This window comes from Triturus cristatus, chromosome 8, assembly GCF_964204655.1.
Source record: "Triturus cristatus chromosome 8, aTriCri1.1, whole genome shotgun sequence".
Taxonomy (NCBI): domain Eukaryota; kingdom Metazoa; phylum Chordata; class Amphibia; order Caudata; family Salamandridae; genus Triturus; species Triturus cristatus.
In genome coordinates, this window is record NC_140591.1 from 34,730,336 (window position 1) to 34,744,598 (window position 14,263).

Consider the following 14,263-nt stretch of genomic DNA (forward strand, 5'->3'; position numbering starts at 1 on the left):
TGAGAAATCAGAAAAGACTATTAAAGCCTATGAGCTGTTTTGTATGTGGGGGCATATAAAAACGCGTCTTATGAGTAAATGTAAGAGCTTCTGTGATAGAGAAAGGGGATAGGAAAGAGCATTCCATAGTTGTCCATAAAGGAAGGACAGTGGGAGAGTATTGATTCAAAGATTTAGCAAGCTGTTTAAGAAGAAAATCATTATGATAATGTTGAAATTTGGAAAATGAATCTTACCTTGTGATTTGGGACACTGAAGCATTTTTAAGGATAGGCGTGCTTTCTTTTTGTTCCATAGGAATGCAGATAGAAGAGAGTTAATCTTTTTGAAGAAAGAAACTGGAAAACTGAGAGGAGTAGCAGAAATCATATAGAAAATAACGGGAGCGAGCATCATTTTGATTGTATCAATTCTTCCCCACCAGGAAAGAAATAGGGAAATGCCATTTAGAGACGGATGTAGATAAGACTAATAGAATTTGAGACATGTTCAGGGATAATGTTTGTTTAATAGAAGAGGCGAACCAAAGACCTAAATACTTAATTTTCTGGGGATTCCATGAGAAATTAGCAGTAGCGAAATCTTGCTTAAAACATAAGACATTAAGTGGGAGGATCTCGCATTTTCGTGATTTGATTTATAACCACAAATGGCAGAGAAGTCCTTAACTTCAGTAAGAAAAGAAGGGATAGATTGTTCAGGATTAGAGATATATAATATAATGTCATCAACATAAACGCTCATTTTAACATGGAAATTATCAAGCTGAAAGCCATGTATGTTAGGATTTTTTTTTATTTTTGCAAGAAAAGGTTCTAGGGCAAGGATAGATAAAAGTGGAGAGGGAGGGCAGTCTTGACGGACGCCTCTCTGCAAGGAAAAAGAATCAGAAATTGAGACATTAGCAAAAATAGAGGCTTTGGGTGAAGAATAAAGTAAGGAAATATAAGAAATACCTTTAGGGCCAAAACCAAACCAAGACAATGTATGAAAAATAAACGACCAGTCCATGCGATCAAAAGCTTTCTCCGCTTCTGAAGAGATAGCTGCCAATGAATGAGGGTATTTATTAGGTTTATGTAATAGATTAAAGAAAACTCTAGTATTATCTGAGATGTGTCGCCCTTTGATGAAACCAGATTGCTCTTTACAAATAATGGATTGGAGAAAGGGTTCAAGACGCGGAGCAAGAATTTTGGCAAAAATGTAATCGGAGTTGACTAACGAGATTGGTATGTAATTTTTACATAAGTGAAGATCTTTTCCTTCTTTCGGGATTAGACAAATAAGAGCATCTTGAAAAGTGCCATTAGAGGCTTTAGAGGAAATAAAGTGGGAGAATAATGACAAGAGATAAAGAAGTAAGGATTTGGAGAAAAAGGCATAGAATTCCATGGGAAAACCATCTGGGCCAGGGGCTTTCCCGGGTTTGAGAAGTTTCAATGCGTGGGAGATATCCTTAATGGAAATATCTTTCTCTAATGAGGAGAAGTCAGTATCTAGGGGTGATTGTTTTGGTGTGGATGAAAGGTAAGATTGAGTATCTGTAGGAGTAGGAATAGTTTCGGGGGTGTAAAGAGAAGTATAGAATTTCTTGAATTCTTCTAGAATTTCCAAATTTTTAGTTATAGGGCCGGAATGTGAATTTAGCACATAATCAATGTTATCCCGATCTTTTTTAATTTTGAGGTAGGATGCTAACAATTTTCCTGCTTTATTTTGGCCACCATAATAACGGGCACTACCTCAGAGGAGATAGGCAGATGCGTTTTCTGTAGATAGTTTATTATATTTAAATTTCTCTTTGATAAGGTTATCAAGATCAAGTTTGTAGTTTGTAGTTGTATAACGTGATTCTAGTGATTTAATGGTTTTAAGGATATCATCTGTTTTTTGAACATTAAGACGTTTTTTGGTGGCAATATAAGAAATAATAAAGTCTCTAGATGATGCTTTAAAAGCACCCCAAACAATTGGAAAAGATGATACAGAAGATAAATTACGCTGAAAGAAATCTGAAATAAAATCTTCAAAAGAGGAAGTAAAAATGCGATCTGTCAATAAGGATGTATTAAAACGTCATCTTTTACTGGTAGTATTAATCGGGAGTAACTCTAAATCCAATATGATAGGGGCGTGATGTAAAATTATTATAGAACCAATATCAGCATGTAATATAGATAGCGTGAGTGCTTTGGAAACAAATAAATGGTCAATGCGTGATTGTGAGAAATGAGTGGGCGAGAAAAAAAGTGTATTCACAGAGTTGTGGGTTACCAAATCGCCATGAGTCAACAAGAGACCTATGAGAAAGTAGATTAGTGAATTGATAGTGCATTGTGGAGGGAACAAAAGATGTTTTGGAAGTACGATCAATATATGGATCAAATACTAAATTGCAATCACCTCCAAAAACAACATATGGGTAAGAAATAGCCATTAAGAGGGTAGAGATTTGGGGCCAAAATTTGTTATCAATTTATGTGGGAGAATATACATTGAATAAAGTAATAGGAATATCATTAATTTTGAGATGTACAATTAACCAACATCCTTCATCATCTGAATCTTGAGAAAGAATAGATACTTTAAGTTTCTTATGACATAGAATCACAACACCATTTAGTTTACTAGAACCAGGGTAAGAAAAAACATCACCTACCCATTGACGTTTGAGTTTAAGAACTTCTGAAGAGACTAAATCTGATTTTTGTAAAAATACAACATCTGCTCTAAGGAGAGATAAATGGGAAAGAACTCTTTGACTTTTGATAGGCGAACCCAAACCTTTAACATTCTATGTAATAATACGTAACGTCATTTATTAACTATAAAGAATAATTATAATGGTTGAAAAACATTACAGCAAATAGAAAAATAAAAAGAGATTTGCAATAAACAGAAGAACGAAAAATAAGCACTCCAATCATAATAAAGAGAGAGATAAAGTAGAAAATATCAGGATTTAGAGGTGAAATGTAAAGAGAAGATGGAGAGAAAGGGAGAGGAGGAAAGAAAAAGAAATAAGAAAAAGAGACAATAACAAAAACAAACAAAACACTAAAACATACCAAATACTCAAACATGGGCGGAGGGAGTTGGAGCTACATGGAGGGAAATGGAGCAGCTGGCCACGACACTCCATGGAACGAGACCATGAGGCAAAATATTGAATAAAACGGACTTAAGGACAATGGATGGGTCAGGAGAAGCAGGCAATACCTTATAGGAAACAAACAAAAAAAAAACACAAGGAGAGGACAACAATTAGTAAAACATATCCAAGAACATTGTGAGATACAGTTATATTAAACTTCAGCATAGAAAAATAGCATTCAAGAAGAAGATGCTCCTGCAAACTCCATGGAATCCTCTCTGCAGCCATCAAGGAATTGTTAAAGACGGCTGGGTCTTCATAAGAAGTCGTCTTGTTTTTGTAGGTCACGTTGAAAAGGCATGGGTGCATTGAACCAAATCTAGCATTAAGATTACGTAAAGCTGGACGCTAGGTTAGAAAACTCTTTCTTTTGTCAGTGGTGGCCTTTGCATAGTCTTGGGAGGAGAAAAGTTGAGATCCTTGCCAAGAAATATGTCGTTTTGTTTTGGCACCTTGTAGAACCTTTAATAAATCTGTGTATTCCAAGAAATATAAAATTACACCTCTTGGATTGCGTTGGTTAGACATGCTTTGTGGAGTTCGACCAAACCTGTGAGCACGTTGTATTGTTAGTGATGTAGATTCTGGAAGTTGGAGAACTTGAGGTAGGAAGGATTGGAAAAAAGAGTTGGGTCCTTCAGGTAGACCATATATGCGTAGATTATTCCGTTTACTTCGATTTTCAAGGTTTTCTATTTGTTTTTGTAGGTAAGATATGTCTGTTTTCATAGAAGGAATTTGTTGAGAGGAAATGTGTAGAGAAGAGATTTGATGTTCCATTGTAGTTACTTTGGTGTCTAGAGCAGTCCATTTATCTTTGATGGCTTGTAAAGGAGTGTTTGTTTCAGTCATATAAGGTTTAAGGGCTCGAATCTCATCAAGAAGCAGCTCCAAGGAAGCTGGAGATGGAGATGTGGTTGGTGAAGGAGGATTTTCCTTTATCCTTTTAATCGTTGAGGATGTAGAAGAAGATGGTATTTTAGAAATGTTTTTCCCAACTGGTGTAGATGGAAGTGATAAAGATAGAATATCTGAGCGTTGGGGAGATGTGGCTTGATCAGATACCTTCATATCCAACTGTAAGGCAGAAAAAGAATTTGGAGAGAATATCGCAGTGGATTTGGGACATGTGGAGAGGATGAACGACAAAGTCGCACCTTTACCAGACTTAATACTCCCCATAGACATATATATTGTAGTAAGGAAGCGATGGTTTTGCAGAAAGTCGTTCGAATTATAATGTGTATAAGAAAAATGTCGGTATTGAAAAGAGAAAAAGGCAAAAAGATCCACAAAATGTCCACCAAAGACGCAGAAGAAGGTATTACCCGATCCTGGTTGGCATGAGAAGTTTGTGACAGGAATATTAAGTAGCTTCAGAAAATAATAAGCAATGCACTTCAGGAGGCAAAATGATGAAGAAACATGCTAATGTACCACACACTGTAGTGGAGGATGTTATAGTCGTTAGAATAGGTGCCACTTTAGCAGAGCATTTGTCACATATCAGGCTGTGTGAAAATATTCCTCAAATAAAGAAAGTTCCATGCAAGGCTATATTGACAGGAATCACAATATATAGCAGGAGAAGGAGGGAAGCTTCAATAACTGCAGAAACAGAAGCAGTTATGTTTGCAGCATGATGCCAGTAGAGTGGACGTGCAGCGGTGCCGATATCTCGCTATATGCGTTTAAAAACACAAAATGGCGGCCGCAAATCCAGTCACGGAGACGCGTCGCGCCTTTATGTGAAAATTTGTAGCGATCGGGCTTACAGCGGCTGCAAGCAGTCCTCACTGGAGCCCAGGCATCTTTAGAGGGGGAGTCGCTGTGAAATAAGATTGACGGCGCGGTCCTGCCGCCTGCCGCTGCTAAAAGCCTCCGGTCGCGGCACGGAGCAACCCTAGGCAGCCGCCATTTCCTCCGGTGCCAAGCCACGTCCCCATATACCAATCATTTTGACGAAGCCAAAAGGTAGATTCATCAGATCACCAATCAACAGATCTGACCCGTGCTGTCTTTCTGTAGAACACTTAGTTTGATGTTGAAACGCCTTTGTCGAAGTTGGTGCCTTGCAGACCCCTGGCTAGTGAGGAAGGGATTTGTGAGAAAAATGCATTTTATAATCTTTAAGCCGAACTAAGGGTCTCTACAGAGAGGAAGTTCCAGAGGTGTAGGAAGACTGGGATTATGGATCTTTATGGTGTTTTTATTATATTTACAGGTATACATGGTGAGATTTCCTACATATTTTGATGAACACTGGAGACCTCAGGTGGAGAGCTTGCTTACTCATTAACAGATTCTGAATAGCAAGCTTTTGTTGAGTACACAGGTAGCAGGTCATGATGCATCTGCACTGGGGGTGAACATTACACATTACCTTCTCTATCAGCAAGGCCTCAGCAGGCTCACCTGCTTAGAAAGGTCTTCTTCCGCTGTCTCTTGAGCACGCTCGTCAAAATGGCAGTCACCATGACATAGTAGACCGCAGATGAGCCCATTGCATGGCCGGAGGGGCTTCCTATTACATACAAAAATAAGAATACAATTTAGCCAACTCACCTGTTGACAGGCGGCACAAGTGTGTAAAACTCTCTGCAGAGCGATTCACAATCTAAACTACGCTGGAACAACCGGTGAAAGAGAAAATGACCCAAGATTTGGTGAAACCGTATCGTATTGGCTTTTATAGTGTGTAGAATAATTGTTGGCATGTGTCTAATACACAGTCACTTCTTCTTGCAACTAATACCTTGCTGTTATAACCTGGACCTATCTTGTACACACTACGCCTGGAAATTAGGAATCTATTTTGACAATACTCTACTGAGAAGACTACACTTGTCTACCTACTCACTCCTTTAACCTTAACTCCTGAAACCTCAAAATCAGTTTACGCTCCAACTCCCTGGGAGTCCATAGTGTGATGTCACTCCAGCTCTAGGGTTCTCATAGGGTCGGAGAACACACCGCATAGAGCAAGAGAACACTGGGCATTGCTGGGAGGGTCATGGTAACACGCTCTTTCTATCTAATCTGCGAGGATTAAACACCTTTTATTGCTATTTGCTAAAAATGTGTTTTCTATTTAGACAGACTTTCTTGACAAAATCACACAATAGTATACCTTTTGTACCTGCCTGTAGGAATACTTATGTCTCATGAGTGGTGCATATATTTCTAAATGTCACTTACAATACGTGACATTTAGAGTGTGAGGAATTTCTGTACACCTGAGGGGGGTCAGAAGATACAAGTAAATGGCAGTGAGAAGGATGATTGGGCACCTCATTGGGAGCACACGACGTTGGGGCATGCAGGAGCCTTGGAGACCTGAGAGTGGGCAAATCCTCAGGGATCTGAGAGGGAGCAGGAACCCGAGGGTGAGCTGGAGGCTCAGGGACCTAAATCAAGAGTACTCCTGAAGCCAAAGCTCACCTCCAATGCCCGCTGCGAGGATTGAGGGTGAGTGGTAGCTTTCAGAGATCTGGTGGTGACCGTGAGCCTCGTGTCTATAGGGAGAGCAGAGCAGCAAAGAAACTATGGGGAAATATATGGTTTTCGGAATCTCAGGGTGAACGTGGTTCTCAGGGAACTGAATGAATCCTTAGGCTTCCAGGTAGGAGTGAGCCATACCTTCTGGGCCTGAGGGCAAACAGGGAAATTAGGTGGCTAGAAGATGAGCTGGATTCCAAAGCCTCTTGGGAGTGAGCCAGGGCCTCACGGAGGACTGGAGAGGGGAATGGGCTTGAAGCTCCTATTGGTAAGTGGGTAGTATATGGGCCAATGGATGGTGAGTAAGAGCCTCAAGGGCTTACGATGAGCAACACCTATGGATCCTTCAGGGTGACCAGAAGCCTACAGACTTGGAGATGAGCGTGAACCTCTGTGATCATGTCGGTCAGTGGCAAGTGAGGGTCCCTAAGGATGACCAGGAGTTTTAGGACCTCATTGCGGACAAGGGATTTGGCAGTCTGAGGCTGAGCAAAGGCTGCGCGATCTAAGAGTGAGCAACGGATTCAGGGACCCGAAGGTGAGAACCTTTAGTGGCCTGGCATCAGAAGACCACTGGGGAGCTACAACGCAAAGATATGGATTCTGGTCTTTGATAATGCTGCTGGCCCGTGAACCTTTAAAAAGTTTAACTTACTCCAATGTGTCATAGAAGGTTGTGATCCGCCAATGTGGGCCACTTTTTTTTTTGTGCCCGGGCGAATGTGTGGTCCCAATCTGACCCTGGTTACGCTGCTTTACGATATACCCTTGGGTGCGTTAAGGGAAGATATGCTGCTCTTGCCTTTCATAGTGATTAATCTGCGTTTGGTCTATTCTCAGACCCCGACATTCTGTCACTCGTGCCTGACGGGTGCAGGACCCTCATCCACACAGATGGCGCTACGGTAGGGACGCCGTTTCAGAAATACTCCCCTGGAGTGGAGACAGCATTACGAGTCTGAGCCCTCATTTAGAAGAGTAAAGGTCGCGGTATTGCCCGCCTCAGTAACAAAACGACTGCACCGCGTTGGCGCAATAGTTAGAGGTTTGCTCATGGGCGTCCACAGAAATTTTTCCAGGGGGGGCTAACCTGGCAAATATAGGGGCGTGGCTAATGTTGAGCAATAGGGGCGGGGCTAAAATGGCAGACAATCAGGATCGGATAATGCTCAGGCCAAGCTGAGAAAAACAAGCATTGGCATAGCCAATAGATCTCGCCTTTGGGACCTTATAAGTATTTAGTTATGCAGCAGGTCCCAAAGGTGAGACCTATTGGCTATGCCAATGCTTGTTGTGATATCTGGGCATGTTGAGAGGCTAGGGGACTGGGTCTCGATGTTGGGTTGGGAGCACTGGAATGACCTACTCAATTTGAATGTATAGGTAATACAACCGGAGGCGTGAAATGAAAGGTTCACTACCAGGAATAACAGGAAGGTAGAAAGTTAGGCTGGTTAGAAAGGTAAGGAGGGGTAGAGGCAAGCATGGTGGTGAGGGGAGAAACAGATGCATGCTAGGAGAGTGCTGTGAGGGATTGAGGCGAAATGGGAAGAGGCACTGAAAGGTGGGTCGGGTAAAGACTGTAGTGAGGCAAACAGAAGGGTAGCGAGGGGTGAAGGTTAGACAAAGAAGTGAGGCGTAGAAGAAAAAGATTCAGGAGCAGACACAGGTAAATCAAAGATGGAGAGGGGAGAATAACGCAGTCGTAGAACGTGAGAGGGCCAGGTAGAGAGAAGGAGAGGTGTGTCAGAGACAGGTAGAGACAGCTGAGGAAGAGGGAATAATAAATACTGAGGTAGACAGGTGAGGTAGAGGGGTGCGTTGATATAAAAGAAGTGCAGAGATGTGTTGGAGAGATGTTACTGAAGAGGAAAAGAAGTAGAGGTATTGAGAAAGGAGTAAGGTACTAAAAGAAGTAAGTGGTGAACAGAGGTAGAACGAGTGGAAGGGGAGAGAACCCGTAGAAGATGAATGGCAGGGTAAAGTGAGCGATCAGGCAGTGAGTGTGAGGAGTGGGATACTGAGGGATATGTGGCAGTGAGCGCGAGGTGCAGGGTACACAGGGCACAAGTCCTAAAAAAAGAAGTGGGGGGACGCTGACGTCACGACAGGAAGTGACGTCACGAAAGGTGGCTTGCACCATCAGACTCATTGCCTCCCCTCGCTCACCCCTTAGATGCGATTGCATCAGAGAAGCCAGCTCGTGACCAGCGTTCTGAATGAGCTCCGATCGCCCCTGAGAGGCCAAAGAGTTAATGTGTGGCTCCATTTGCTCCAGTTATCGAGCACTGGTAAAATAAGTGGGGGGATGCCCTCCACCCGTGTGGTAACCTGACTCGAGGACTGGGGGTACAGAGTGATATGTTGTGGCAGTGAGCACGAGGTGTGGGGTACAGAGGGATATAAGGCAGTGAAACACAGGGTCGGGACATCCTGCCAGACATGATAGGGTGCATACTGGCAGATACATATGTTATTGACATTAGTCTGTGTACGTTTTATTGGGATCTGAAATCCGGGCTACGCTGCAACCTCAATTTTTGACTTGGGAGGATAATGCATCGACTCCCCCAGAACTTCATTTAGAAGACCCCTTGCTCTCATGCTACACAGTGTTAAAAGGAGGTCTTGCAGTGGTGTAATGAAACTTGAGTGAGCCCCCCTGCAAAGAACAATGATGCCCCCCCCCCAGTGGCCCGGCCCACCACCTACCATCGTCCACCAATTAGTTATCACTAATATGCATCTCACATGGGAGTCACGCAGGGCCACGAGAAGGGTGCGCAGGGCTTTTTTACGGGGTCTTTATGGCCGTACAAATGAGCTGTACTCCCCACCCGACAGAATGTGCATGGCATGTGAAATGTCACCCTCTTACAAACAGAAATGTTAAAACAATAAAAATAAATCTCGCTCCTTAAACACAAAGAGTGTCTTTTGTGTGAGTGCACGTCAAAATAAGTGCACGGAGGTTTGTTTACACGATCCTTGGCAGATGTGATCATAATGAGTGATTACGTGTGTCTGGCTATGCAGGTTATATGACGAACATACAGGATCCTCATCAGCTAATTTGGACGCGAATCATCGCTGCTCATGTTTAAACCGTTCTCTCGGCACTCTTAATCCCAGTGCCAACGGTACACAGTAACCTCGTTATCTTGGGATTGTTTCACTCAGCACGCACCACACGTGTTTTACAAGGTTATCCAGCTTGCACGCTCCCATGGTGTAGGACCCCTGAAGGGTTGTGTTGGGGGTGGTTGTGGGGGCTCTACACAGTGTAAGAGGGCAGCTGCAGGTGCCACAACAGGAGTTCGGCTGACACAAGTACTGTAAAAGCAGCAGTGAAAACTGCTCTAAGTGCCACCGCTGCAAGTGCAGGTTGCCCCAAGCTTCCCGATGAAGTGTGCTGCGAAGTACTGACTGGTAGGGCATCTTGTGCTACAAGTAGTGTAAGTGCCTGGAGCAGCGCCCTTGTGCCCACTCTTGCAAGCACAGTCAAGTACTCATGCTGCAGGTTGGTGTGAACACTCCTGCAAGAACCCTGACACTTAACGAAACAGGGGAGGTTGCTGTGAGTGCTGGAGGCTGGTATTCTCTGGGGTTTTGGGGGCGCTCCTTGGTACTTTTAGGGCCACACCCCTCACTGTGCAAGACATAGAGGAAGTGCAGCTGCTGAAAGTGACTGAGGCAGGAGACTTGCTTCAAAATCACCGATAATGCAGGTTGCCTTTGTGCTAAATTGTGGAACTGTAAGCCCCTCGGGTCCTTGCAGTGTAGTTTTCCTTAATTGCTGCATCTGCACCCCGCGAAGGCTGCCACTTTTTACCCTCTCCACCCTTCGGTGGCACCAAAGCACCCAGACACCATAATTGCCCTCACTGTGTTTCAACAAAGTGCCTACTGCAGTAAGTGCCATTGCAAACGTGGTGTAGGCAAAGCATCACAGCAGACCGTTACGAATATATCTATGTCATCTGCTTTTCCAATATGTTTACTATGTTATTTGCCATGGTACCAGCCTCTCCATTGTTAGTGTTTCCTATTTGCCTTGATTTTTGGGTCGCTCCAATCCCATCCAAACTCTATTATACTCCCTCCTCCCCCGGGTCTCGTCTTCCGCACCACCTTGTATGAAGCACTCAGAAGTAGCAGCAATGTGCAGTGCACTTTAAATACAACTGTGAAAGGAAAGGGGCCTCTCAAGCCTCGAGACAGAGATCTGGCTTTGGGTCAGCTTGAGGGCCTCTGAATCTCAATCCAAACTTTTTATGTGGTTTCTGTTCCTGCACTACTTGCCTTAGTTTCCATTTTCTTGAAAATACCTTAATTCACTATGCCTCCTTTTCCTCGACCAGGCCAGACCCAAGAAAAGCCAGCAAAGACACAGGAGGAGGTCATTATGTTGCCGTCTAGCGGTGCGATGTCCAGAGAATAAAAGACAATGGCGGTCAGTCACACCAGTGATTTGTCGGAAAGAGATTGTGCATTTCCTGATAACCGGTCCTTAATTTGTACCGGCGGTTACAGGCGTGGCACCATCACTTATTTTGGCAGCCAGTTTTTTTTAACATCAGACTTTAATCCAAAGCAGCAAAGAGAGAAAGGCAGCACCACCGACGTTTCTTATAAATATGTTTTCACCGATGAATGAAATCTGCATTCTACTTTAGGCCCTGAATCGTTTGATTTAATTCTGACAGGGCTGGCGAGGATCAGAAGAGCTCTCCCTGTTTGGAATGAGTGAAGTCAACTTTTTTAAAGCTAAAGAACGAAGACCACGAGAAACGAGACCCGCACTGGGTTCATCTTCTCCCATGTCCCTGTCTTCTACAGTAACGTAGACTCTGCCCGGCCTTGTATTCACACACCGTCGTACAGATGTGCCTCGGTTTATGTTTGAAGATCCCCGGACATGTGTGCAGTACTCCCGCCCATACCCAGCCTTGTCAATTATAATTGAAGTTCATCTGTGTTAAGATGGATATTGGAGCAGTTTGGAAATCAGTTGCACATTTTCATGAACTTTTCACTATAATGTCTCCCTGTTTCATTATTTGTCTCAGAGGATGAAAGGATGAACTGATGAGGCTGGGGTCAGAGCTCATGACCTAGGATAAGCAGGAAACAGGAACAGGTGCTGAACCGACTAGGAAATCTCTTGGGTGTTTGAACATTTTCTTTACCGCATTTATGGGGATTTGTTTCCAAGCTTAGTAACCGATTCTACCGTTCACTCAGTGGTCGCATGGTGCACTGATTACGAATTATTTATTCACAGCATAGTATAATTCTAGCTGAAGGTAGCCTTGTGAAACAAAAGTACGAATTTGCATTTGAGATTTTTCTGTGGAAATCACTGATTTATCAGTCTCCCACAGATGTCAAAGTCTTTTTTACAGGTTTTACAAATTTTGTACATTTCCGCATATGCTGGGCATTAAAGTCGACAATTAAAGCTGGCATATTGGTTGTGATATTCATTGACTGAAATAGCCGGTCGTCAGAATTTTAGGCTGGTCTCGGCAGTGGACTCCTGCAGAGTGAGCCTATGAACGGGGGCCACCAGACAAGGCGATGAAGTCACCCACTGAAGGCGTTCTCCTCCTCCCTACGACCGAATGCAGCAAGTGCCAGTGCACTCACAGGGGCATAGACGTCAAAGGGAGGCTTGAGGAAAGGTGAGTGAGGAGGCAGACACCCTGGCATCGAGACCCATAAATGCTTCAGAGAGAGAGATAAGGATGGAGAGGTTTGCGTGAGATGGAGACAGTGGCATAAGGACTCACTAGAGAGATCTGTGCATAAGGGAGAGAAAGAGCATGAACACACCTCCATTATCTTGCCTCCTAAACTGCCAGGTATCTTTAAATGATTGCAGTTTCTGCATCTCGATGTGCTTTTCTTTTTCTATTTTGATTTTGTCTATGAAACATTATTCCACATTTTCACCGTTGTTTCAGCAGATTTCTTGTAGACATTTTTTTAAACTACATCTACAGATTTTCAAATTTTCTGCAGATAAGGACTGGCTCTAGTCTTGTGCTATGAATGCATTTATAGACGTGGCAGGAGACGGTCCTTTGACTGTGCTCAATGGAGAACATTAAAGCAAGAGGGCCGCAGCTCAAACTGGCCATTGTCATTCTGTTTGTGATAATCAGCCACAGACAGAATGCCAATGGGCGGGAGGGGCTGCGAGGAGGAGTGCGAGGCGCCCCATCAGGGAGTTGAGGCCTCTGGCAGGGAACAGCTCTGTTCCCTGCAGGGCCCCTAATTACCGACAAAAGTCGTCCGTAAAAGCATGGGCGGCCGCAGGGTGGGCAAGGAGGGGCGCTCCAGGGGAGGGGGGGGGGGCATTCGCCCCTCCTTGCCCCCCCTACGGACGCCCATGGGTTTGCTGGAAAACATGGGGGCAGATTTGCGCCCCTGATAATGCGGCCGCAGGTAGATGGCCCTTCACTCATCGCCAGTCAGGAGCTTCAGGTAAAAGTGGATGGAAGCACCGTGAGGCTTTACAGAATTACTCCCTTTAATCAACAAAGTAGAGCAGTAAAATGTCTTGCTAACAAATTATTAGGTATTTTTCCGACAGCGGAATCTAAACTAAAGTTTCTTGAAACATTGACGGTGAAGACACCTCCGATACTATTCCACTGTCTATAATTACTCCTGTACTTTTATTGACTTTTTGGATTGTGTTAACCTACATGAGTTATTATTTTAAATCTTTCTAGTGTTCGGAGATACTGTTTTAAACCCTGCCCTGGCCTGCAACATATAAAGACAAACAAGAGGGGTGCTTGTCACCTGCCGGATATGAGGTCACAAAAGAAGGCTGTCGGCACACTCTGTTGCTTGTTTTGTAGGGTCCAAAATCCGTCTCTTTCTGGCAGGCAAACAGTATCGATCCGTTCCGAGGCAAATAAATACTATTGAATAGAAGAAAGACGTTGAGTGTACGAAAGAATGTGAGCCATACTCACGGCGCCCACTAGGTGTCACTGCTGCACCAATGTCTGTTGGCCTCTTCCATAAATTGCCGGTGCAGTTTGATGCACTGAGTGCTGCTGGCTACTTCAGATATTGCAACATTAGTGCGAGTCCTTACAGTTATTGGTGGACTGGGCATCGGGAGTAAGTATGCAAGAGTATTGAGAATTAGCAATTATTATGAACGAAAACTGTTTAAACACTATAACGCATAATATGTATTTAATGTTTATAGTACAACGGTAGTGTGACTGTGTGTGGTTTGAGGTTAAACAACCAAATGGAACTGATTGAAAATGCTTTTTCTACGTACAAATATGACTGAAAATTCAATTTTAGAAAACTTTTCTAGAAAATCGTGCTCAGATGCTCATGAACTGGATTACATGTAACATGGCTGCCAAGGTCTCACTCAGATGCCATGCGTGTCATTTTCAGAAGTTCAATGTTATTAAGAGTGACATTTAAAGGAGTATGAGTGACACTTTCTCGTGAGCAAAATGAAGCAATGAAGACGAGGGAAACATATCAATGTCACAAATTACAACCATTTGTGCAATGAGACACTATACCCCTGCTGCCCTCTGCTGCCCCCTGCTGCCCTCTGCTGCC

The 14,263-nt window shown here is 43.6% G+C and overlaps 1 pseudogene; it reads right to left on the bottom strand.

Moving 5' to 3' along the window:
• Window positions 1–14,263, bottom strand: part of LOC146799896 (glucose-6-phosphatase catalytic subunit 1-like) — a 176,196-nt pseudogene that overhangs the window by 115,265 nt on the left and 46,668 nt on the right.